The sequence below is a fragment of the Piliocolobus tephrosceles genome, chromosome 15, assembly GCF_002776525.5.
Source record: "Piliocolobus tephrosceles isolate RC106 chromosome 15, ASM277652v3, whole genome shotgun sequence".
NCBI lineage: Eukaryota > Metazoa > Chordata > Mammalia > Primates > Cercopithecidae > Piliocolobus > Piliocolobus tephrosceles.
In genome coordinates, this window is record NC_045448.1 from 65,748,712 (window position 1) to 65,758,866 (window position 10,155).

Below are 10,155 nucleotides of genomic sequence, written 5' to 3' on the forward strand. Positions count from 1 at the left end.
TTTTTTTTGTCTTTTTAGTAGAGATGGGGTTTCACCATATTGACCAGGCTGGTCTCAAACTCCTGACCTCAAGTGATCCACCTGCCTTGGACCCCCAAGCTGTGGAATGATAGGCATGAGCCACCACGCCCAGTCCAGTCTGAGGTATTCTGTTATAAACAACAAAAATGGACTAAGCTATGTGAAAAGAAAAACTTCACCCAAATTAAATTTAAAAGAGTTTAATTGAGCAATAAACGATTCATGAATCAAGCAGCCTCCAGAGCCAGAGTAAGCTCTGAGACTCCAGCGCAGCCACATGGTAGAAGATTTATAGACAGAAAAAGGAAAGTGATGTACAGAAAACAGAAGTTAGGTATGGAAACAGCCAGATTGGTTACAGCTTGGCATTTGCCTTATTTGAACATGGTTCCAATAGTGGGCTACCTTTGATTGACCAAAACTTGGTGATTGGCACAGGTGTAGGCTATGGTCTGTTTACACCTCCAGTTGTTATAATTCACAATGTACAGAGAAACCTTTAGGCCAAACTTAAAACATGTAAGGAGGCAGCTTTCGTCTAAACTTGATTTAGCAGACAGAGGAATGATGAGATCACCATCTGTTTATTCCTCCATTCACATACTCATTCATTCAGTCATTCATTTATTCAACAAATATTTATTTAGGCTATGAGGATTATGGAAGTGAAAAGGACAGACATAATCCCTGCTCTCATGCAGCTTACAGTCTAGTGAAAAAGACAGACATTAAATGACTAATTGTACCATGTGTTGTTTATTGGAATTGCGATAAGTGTTCTGAAAGAGGGAAACCCCATTTTACCTGAGGAGTTATTGGATTTAAGCAGTCTAAAGAATGAGTAGTAGTTAATTAGGCAATTATGGGGGATGAATGAGATAAGTGAAAAGAGAAAAGAACCTAAAACAGTTCTTGAAGAACACCATTATTTACGGAAGGGGAGAGAAGAAGCCCACACAGAATATTGAAAGGAGGAGCTGGGAGTTTGGGGGAAAATTAATATTAAGAAAAATTCTCAGCCGGGCACGGTGGCTCACGCCTGTAATCCCAGCACTTTGGAAGTCCTAGACGGGTGGATCACGAGGTCAGGAGATCGAGACCATCCTGGCTAACACGGTGAAACCCCATCTCTACCAAAAAATACAAAAACAAAAAAACTAGCCGGGCGAGGTGGCGGGCGTCTGTAGTCCCAACTACTCGGGAGGCTGAGGCAGGAGAATGGCATAAATCCTGGAGGCGGAGCTTGCAGTGAGCTGAGATCAAGCCACTGCACTCCAGCCTGGGTGACAGAGCGAGACTCCGTCTCAAAAAAAAAAAAAGAAAAATTCTCAGCCAGCCACAGTGGCTCACCCCTGTAATCCCAGCACTTTGAGAGGCTGAGGTGGACAGATCACCAGGTCAGGAGTTTGAGACCAGCCTGGCTGTGGGGAAAAGAAAGAGAGATCAGCCTGTTACTGTGTCTATATAGAAGGAAGTAGACATAAGAGACTCCATTTAGTTCTGTGTTTGAGATGCTGTTAATCTGTGACCCTACCCCCAACTTGCAAGAGACATGTGGTGTGGTGACTCAAGGTTAAAAGGATTTTGGGCTGTGCAGAATGTGATTTGTTAAACAAGTGCCTAAAGGCTGCTTGTGGTTAAAGGTCATCACCATTCTCTTAAATCTCAAGAAAGAGAAAAACATTTGTCTCCTGCCCCTCCCTGGGCAATGGTACATCTCCGGGTAAAACCCATTGTGTGCTTTGTTTACTGAGTAAGGAGAAAACCACCTTTAGGAATAAGGTGGGGCTTGCTGGAGCAATATTGCTAAAAGGTTTATGGAGATGTTCACATATGCATCTCAAGGCACAGCATTTTCCTTTAAACTTATTCATGTTACAGGGATTTTTGTTCATATGTCTTACTGCTGATTTCCTCCCTACAATGATCCTATTTTCTAGCCACTCCCTTATCTTTTTGATGGTAAAGATAATTATCAATAAATACTAAGGGAACTCAGAGGCCGGTGCCAGCGTGGGTCCTCTGTAAGCTGAGCGCCGGTCCCCTGGGTCCCGCTTTTCTTTCTCTATACTTTGTCTCTGTGTATTATTTCCTTTTCTCAAGTCTCTCGTCCCACCTAACGAGAAGCACCCACAGGTGTGGAGGGGCAGGCCACCCCTTCATCTGGTGCCCAACGTGGAAGCTTTTCTCTAAGGTGAAGGTACGCTGGAGCGTGGTCATTGAGGACAAGTCGACGAGACTCCCGAGTACGTCTACAGTCAGCCTTGCGGGAAGCTTGTGCGCTCGGAAGAACCTAGGGTAACAATGGGGCAAACTAAAAGTAGATATGCCTCTTATCGCAGCTTTATAAAAATTCTCTTAAAAAGAGGGGGAGTTAAAGTGTCTACCAAAAGTCTAAATACGCTCTTTCAAACAATAGAACAGTTTTGTCCATGGTTTCCGGAACAGGGAACTTTAGATCTAAAAGATTGGGAAAAAATTGGCAAAGAATTAAAACAAGCAAGTAGGGAAGGTAAAATCATCCCACTTACAGTATGGAATGATTGGGTCATTGTAAAAGTAGCTTTAGAACCGTTGCAAACAGAAGAAGATAGCATTCCAGTTTCCGATGTCCCTAAAAGCTGTGCAGTAGATTGTGAAAAAGAGGCAGGGATAGAATCCCGGAAAGGAAAGGAAAGTTCACACTGTAAATGTGTAGCAGAGCCGGTAATGGCTCAGTCAACACAAAATGTTGACAATAATCAATTACAGGAGGTAATATATCCTGAAACGTTAAAATTAGAGGAAAAAGATCCAGAATTAGCAGAGCCATCAGAGTCTAAACCACGATGGCCAACTCCTCTTACAGCAGCTCAGATGCCTGCAACCTTAGAACCTCAAATGCAGGTTAAACAAGTACAAACTCCAAAAGAAGATCAAATAGAGAAAGATAGAGTCTCTGTCACGGCAATGCCAATCCAAATACAATGTCCACAATATCAGCAGGTAGAAAGTAAGATCCAGCCACCAGTAGCCTATCAATACTGGCCGCCAGCTGAACTGCAGTATCTGCAGCCCCCAAAAAATCTGTGTGGACAGCCAGGAACATTTCCAGTGCCACAGGGCAGGGAGCCATATCCTCAGCCGCCCACCATGAGACTTAATCCTGCAGCACCGCCTAGGACACAGGGTAGTGCAATACATAAAATTATTGATGAGGCAAGAAAACAGGGAGATATTGAGGCGTGGCAATTCCCAGTAATATTAGAAGCAAGACCACCTAGAGAAGGGGCCCAAGAGGGAGAGCCTCCCGTGGCTGAAGCCAGATATCAGTCCTTTTCTATAAAAATGCTAAAAGAAATGAAAGAAGGAGTAAAACAGTATGGACCCAACTCTCCTTACATGAGAACATTATTAGATTCCATTGCTCATGGACATAGACTCATTCCTTATGATTGGGAGATTCTGGCAAAATCATCACTCTCACCCTCTCAATTTTTACAATTTAAGACTTGGTGGATTGATGGGGCACAAGTGCAGGTCCGAAAAAATAGGACTGCCAATCCTCCAATTAACATAGATGCAGATCAACTATTAGGAATAGGTCAAAATTGGAGCACTGTTGACCAACAAGCAATAATGCCAAATGAGGCCATTGAGCAAATCAGGGCTATCTGCCTTAGGGCCTGGGAGAAAATCCAAGACCCAGGAACCGCCTGCCCTTCCTTTAATACAATAAGACAAGGCTCTAAAGAGCCCTACCCAGATTTTGTAGCAAGACTTCAAGATGCTGCTCAAAAGTCAATTACCGATGAGAATGCCCGTAAAGTCATAGTGGAGTTGATGGCATATGAAAATGCCAATCCTGATTGTCAATCAGCCATTAAGCCATTAAAAGGAAGGGTTCCTGCAGGATTAGATGTAATCTCAGAGTACGTTAAAGCCTGCGATGGAATTGGAGGAGCTATGCATAAAGGTATGCTTATGGCTCAGGCAATCACAGGAGTTGCTTTAGGAGGACAAGTAAAAACATTTGGGGGAGAATGGTATAATTGTGGTCAAATTGGTCATCTAAAAAAGAATTGCCTAGTCTCAAATAAGCAAAATGTAACTACTCAAGTTACTACAACAACAGATAAAGAGCCACCTGCCCTGTGTCCAAGATGTAAAAAGGGAAAACATTGGGGTAATCAATGTCGTTCTAAATTTGATAAAAATGGGCAACCACTGTCGGGAAACGAGAGGAGGGGCCAGCCTCAGGCCCCGCAACAAACTGGGGTATTCCAAATTCAACCCCTTGTTCCACAGGGTTTTCAGGAACAACAACCCCCACTGTCGCAAATGTCTCAGGAAATAAGCCAGTTATCACAGTGCAGCGATTGTCCCCCGTCGCGGGTGGCAGTGCAGCAGTGGATTTGTGTACTGTACAGGCGGTCTCTCTGCTTCCAGGGGAGCCTCCACTGAAGGTCCCCACGGGGGTGTGCGGCCCACTGCCTGAGGGGACTGTGGGACTAATCTTAGGAGGGTCAAGTTTAAATCTAAAAGGAGTTCGGATTCATACTGGTGTGGTTGATTCAGACTATGAAGGCGAAATTCAATTGGTTATTAGTTCCTCAATTCCTTGGAGTGCCAGTCCAGGAGACAGGATCGCTCAATTATTACTCCTACCTTATATTAAAATTGGAAACAGTGAAATAAAAAGAACAGGAGGGTTCGGAAGCGCTGATCTGGCAGGAAAGGCTGCATATTGGGCAAGTCTGGTCTCTGAAAGCAGACCTGTGTGTAAGGCCATTATTCAAGGAAAACAGTTTGAACGGTTGGTAGACACAGGAGCAGATATCTCTGTCATTGCTTTAAATCAGTGGCCAAAAAATTGGCCTAAACAAAAGGCTGTTACAAGACTTGTCGGCGTAGGCACAGCTTCAGAAGTGTATGAAAGTACAATGATTTTACATTGTTTAGGGCCAGATAATCAAAAAGTACTGTTCAGCCAATGATTACTTCAATTCCTATTAATCTATGGGGTTGGGATTTGTTACAACAATGGGGTGCAGAAATCATTGTGCCTGCTCCATTATACAGCCCCATGAGTCAAAAAATCATGACTAAGATAGGATATATACCAGGAAAGGGATTAGGAAAAAATGAAAATGGCATTAAAGTCCCAATTGAGACTGAGAAAAATCAGATAAGAAAAGGAATAGGGTATCCTTTTTAGGGGCGGCCACTGTAGAGCCTCCTAAACCCATTCCATTAACTTGGAAAACAGAAAAACCGGTATGGGTATATCAGTGGCCGCTACCGAAGCAAAAACTGGAGGCTTTACACTTATTAGCAAAGGAACAATTAGAAAAGGGACACATTGAGCCTTCATTCTCACCCTGGAATTCTCCTGTATTTGTAATTCAGAAAAAATCAGGCAAATGGTGTATGTTAATGGACTTAAGAGCCGTAAATGCTGTAATTCAACCCATGGGGCCTCTCCAACCTGGATTGCCCTCTCCAGCCATGATCCCAAAAGACTGGCCTTTAATTATAATTGATCTTAAGGATTGCTTTTTTACCATTCCTCTGGCAGAGCAAGATTGTAAAAAAATTGCCTTTACCAGCCATAAATAATAAAGAACCAGCCACCAGGTTTCAGTGGAAAGTATTACCTCAGGGAGTGCTTAATAGTCCAACTATTTGTCAAACTTTCGTAGGTCAAGTCCTTCAACCAGTTAGAGACAAATTTTCAGATTGTTATATCATTCACTATATTGATGATATTTTATGTGCTGCAGAAACAAGAGACAAATTAATTGACTGTTACACATTTCTGCAAGCAGAGGTTGCCAACGCAGGACTAACAATTGCATTTGATAAGATCCAAACCTCTGATCCTTTTCATTATTTAGGGATGCAAATAGAAAATAGAAAAATTAAGCCACAAAAAATAGAAATAAGAAAAGACACATTAAAAACATTAAATGACTTTCAAAAATTGTTAGGTGATATTAATTGGATTCCGCCAACTCTAGGCATTCCTACTTATGCCATGTCAAATTTGTTCTCTATCCTAAGAGGAGATCCAGACTTAAATAGTAAGAAAACATTGACCCCAGAGGCAACAAAAGAAATTAAATTAGTGGAAGAAAAAATTCAGTCAGCGCAAATCAGTAGAATAGATTCTTTAGTCCCACTCCAACTTTTGATTTTTGCCACTGCACATTCTCCAACAGGCATCATTGTTCAAAATACTGATCTTGTGGAGTGGTCATTCCTTCCTCACAGTACAATTAAAACTTTTACATTGTACTTGGATCAAATAGCTACATTAATTGATCAGGCAAGATTACAAATAATAAAATTGTGTGGTAATGACCCAGACAAAATATTTGTTCCTTTAACCAAGGAACAAGTTAAACAAGCCTTTATCAATTCTGGTGCATGGCAAATTGGCCTTGCTGATTTTGTGAGAATTATTGATAATCATTACCCAAAAACAAAAATCTTCCAGTTTTTAAAATTGACTACTTGGATTTTACCTAAAATTACCAGACATGAACCTTTAGAAAATGCTCTGACAGTATTTACTGATGGTTCCAGCAATGGAAAAGCGGCTTACACAGGGCCAAAACAGCGAGTAATCAAAACTCAATATCAATCAGCTCAAAGGGCAGAGTTGGTTGCAGTCATTACAGTGTTAGAAGATTTTAATCAACCTATTAATATTATATCAGATTCTGCATATGTAGTACAGGCTACAAGGGATGTTGAGACAGCTCTAATTAAATATAGCATGGATGATCAGTTAAACCAGCTATTTGAATTTGTTACAACAAATTGTAAGAAGAGGAATTTCCCATTTTATATTACTCATATTGGAGTGCACACTAATTTACCAGGACCTTTAACTAAAGCAAATAAACAAACTGACTTACTGGTATCCTCTGCATTCATAAAAGCAGGAGAACTTCATGCTTTGACTCATGTAAATGCAGCAGGGTTAAAAAACAAATTTGATGTCACATGGAAATAGGCAAAAAATATTGTACAACATTGTACCCAGTGTCAAGTACTACACCTGCCCACTCAAGAGGCAGGAGTTAATCCCAGAGGTCTGTGTCCTAATGCATTATGGCAAATGGATGTTACCCATGTACCTTCATTTGGAAAATTATCATATGTTCATGTAACAGTTGATACTTATTCACATTTCATATGGGCAACATGCCAGACAGGAGAAAGTACTTCCCATGTTAAAAAACATTTATTATCTTGTTTTGCTGTGATGGGAGTTCCAGAAAAAATTAAAACTGACAATGGACCAGGTTATTGTAGTAAAGCTTTCCAAAAATTCTTAAATCAGTGGAATATTACACACACAACAGGAATTCCTTATAATTCCCAAGGACAGGCCATAGTAGAAAGAACTAATAGAACACTCAAAACTCAGTTAAACAAAAAGAAGGGGGAGACAGTAAGGAGTGTGCCTCTCCTCAGATGCAGCTTAATCTAGCACTCTGTATTTTAAATTTTTTAAACATTTATAGAAATCAGACTACTACTTCTGCAGAACAACATCTTACGGGTAAAAAGAACAGCCCACATGAAGGAAAACTGATTTGGTGGAAAGACAACAAAAATAAGACATGGGAAATAGGGAAGGTGATAACCTGGGGAAGAGGTTTTGCTTGTGTTTCACCAGGAGAAAATCAGCTTCCTATTTGGATACCCACTAGACATTTGAAGTTCTACAATGAACCCATCGGAGATGCAAAGAAAAGCGCCTTCACGGAGACGGAAACACCGCAATCGAGCACCATTGACTCGCAGGATGAATCAAGTGGTGATATCAGAAAAACAGATGAAGTCACCACGCACCAAGAAGGAGGAGCTGCTAACCTGGGCACAGTTAAAGAAGCTGACACTGTTAGCTAGAAAAAGTCTAGCTAGCACAAAGGTGACACAAACCTCAGAAAAAATGCTGCTTGCAGCTTTAATGGTTTTATCAAGGTGGTAAGTCTCCCCATGCCTGCAGGAGCAGCTACAGCTAATTATACATACTGGGCCTATGTGCCTTTCCCGCCCTTAATTCGGGCAGTCACATGGATGGATAATCCTATTGAAGTATATGTTAATAATAGTGTGTGGGTACCTGGTCCCACAGATGATCGTTGCCCTGCCAAACCGGAGGAAGAAGGAATGATGATAAATATTTCCACTGGGTATCGTTATCCTCCTATATGTCTAGGGAAAGCACCAGGATGTTTAATGCCTGCTATCCAAAATTGGTTGGTAGAAGTACCTACTCTTAATCCCATCAGTATATTTACTTACCACAAGGTTGTGGAATTCACAATCTGGTATTGATCAAAAATTGGCAAATCAAATTAATGATCTTAGACAAACTGTCATTTGGATGGGAGATAGACTCATGAGCTTGGAACATCATTTCCAGTTACAGTGTGACTGGAATACTTCAGATTTTTGTATTACACCCCAAGTTTATAATGAGTCTAAACTTCACTGGGACATGGTAAGGCGCCATCTACAGGGAAGAGAAGATAATCTCACTTTAGACATTTCTAAATTAAAAGAACAAATTTTTGAAGCCTCTCAAAGTCATTTAAATATTGTGCCTGGAGCTGAAGCGTTAGATCAAGTGGCAAGAAATCTTGATGGATTAAACCCCATGACTTGGATTAAGTCTATTGGGAACTCTCCTGTAGTAAATTTTGGAATTATGTGTCTCTGTTTAATCGGTTTGTTTTTAGTGTGCTGGACCAGTAGAAGAATCCTGCGCCAAAATCGAGAGAACGAACAAGCCTTCATCGCCATGGCACATTTATATAGAGGAAAAGGGAGGGAGAATGTTGCGGGAAGTCAGGGACCTTGAATGGAGGGACTGGCTGAAGCCACAGCAGAAAAACATAAAATATGAAGATTTCATGGACATTTTATTAGTTCTTCAAAATTTATACTTTTGTAATTTCTTATGTCTGTCTTTAATCTCTTAATCCCATCATTTTCTTTGTAAGCTGAGGAGGATATATGTCACCTCAGGACCCTGTGATGATCGCCTTAACTGCACAAATTGTTTGTGGAGCATGTATGTTTGAACAATACGAAATCTGGGCATCTTGAAAAAAGAACAGGATAACAGCGATGTTCAGGAAACAAGGGAGGTAACCTTGAACTGGCCGCCGGTGAGCCGGACGGAACAGAGCCATATCTTTTCTCCTTTTGCACACAAATAGGAGAGATATCGCTGAATTCTTTTTCTCAGCAAGGAATATCCCTGAGAAAGAGAATGCGCTCTGAGGGTAGGCCTATAAACGACCCCCTTGGAGGCGTGCCGCCTTTTACGGTTGAAGCCGAAGGGATGAAATAAGCCCCGGCCTCCTGTAGTGCTCTCAGGCTTATTAGGAGGAAGAAATTCCCACCTAATAAATTTTGGTCAGTCAGGTTGTCTGCTCTCAAACCCTATTTCCTGATAAAATGTTATCAATGACTATGCGTGCCCAAAATTTCATTAGCAATTTTAATTTTAACACCATCCTGTGATCTCGTCCAGTCTCCATTTGCTTCGTGATATTCTGTTACTTTGTGAAGTATGTAATCTCAGTGTCGTGATGACAATGGTGGTTTTGTTGAAAAGAAAAGGGGGAAATGTGGGGAAAAGAGAGATCAGCCTGTTACTGTGTCTATATAGAAGGAAGTAGACATAAGAGACTCCATTTAGTTCTGTATTTGAGATGCTGTTAATCTGTGACCCTACCCCCAACTTGCAAGAGACATGTGGTGTGGTGACTCAAGGTTAAAAGGATTTTGGGCTGTGCAGAATGTGATTTGTTAAACAAGTGCCTAAAGGCTGCTTGTGGTTAAAGGTCATCACCATTCTCTTAAATCTCAAGAAAGAGAAAAACATTTGTCTCCTGCCCCTCCCTGGGCAATGGTACATCTCCGGGTAAAACCCATTGTGTGCTTTGTTTACTGAGTAAGGAGAAAACCACCTTTAGGAATAAGGTGGGGCTTGCTGGAGCAATATTGCTAAAAGGTTTATGGAGATGTTCGCATATGCATCTCAAGGCACAGCATTTTCCTTTAAACTTATTCATGTTACAGGGATTTTTGTTCATATGTCTTACTGCTGATTTCCTCCCTACAATG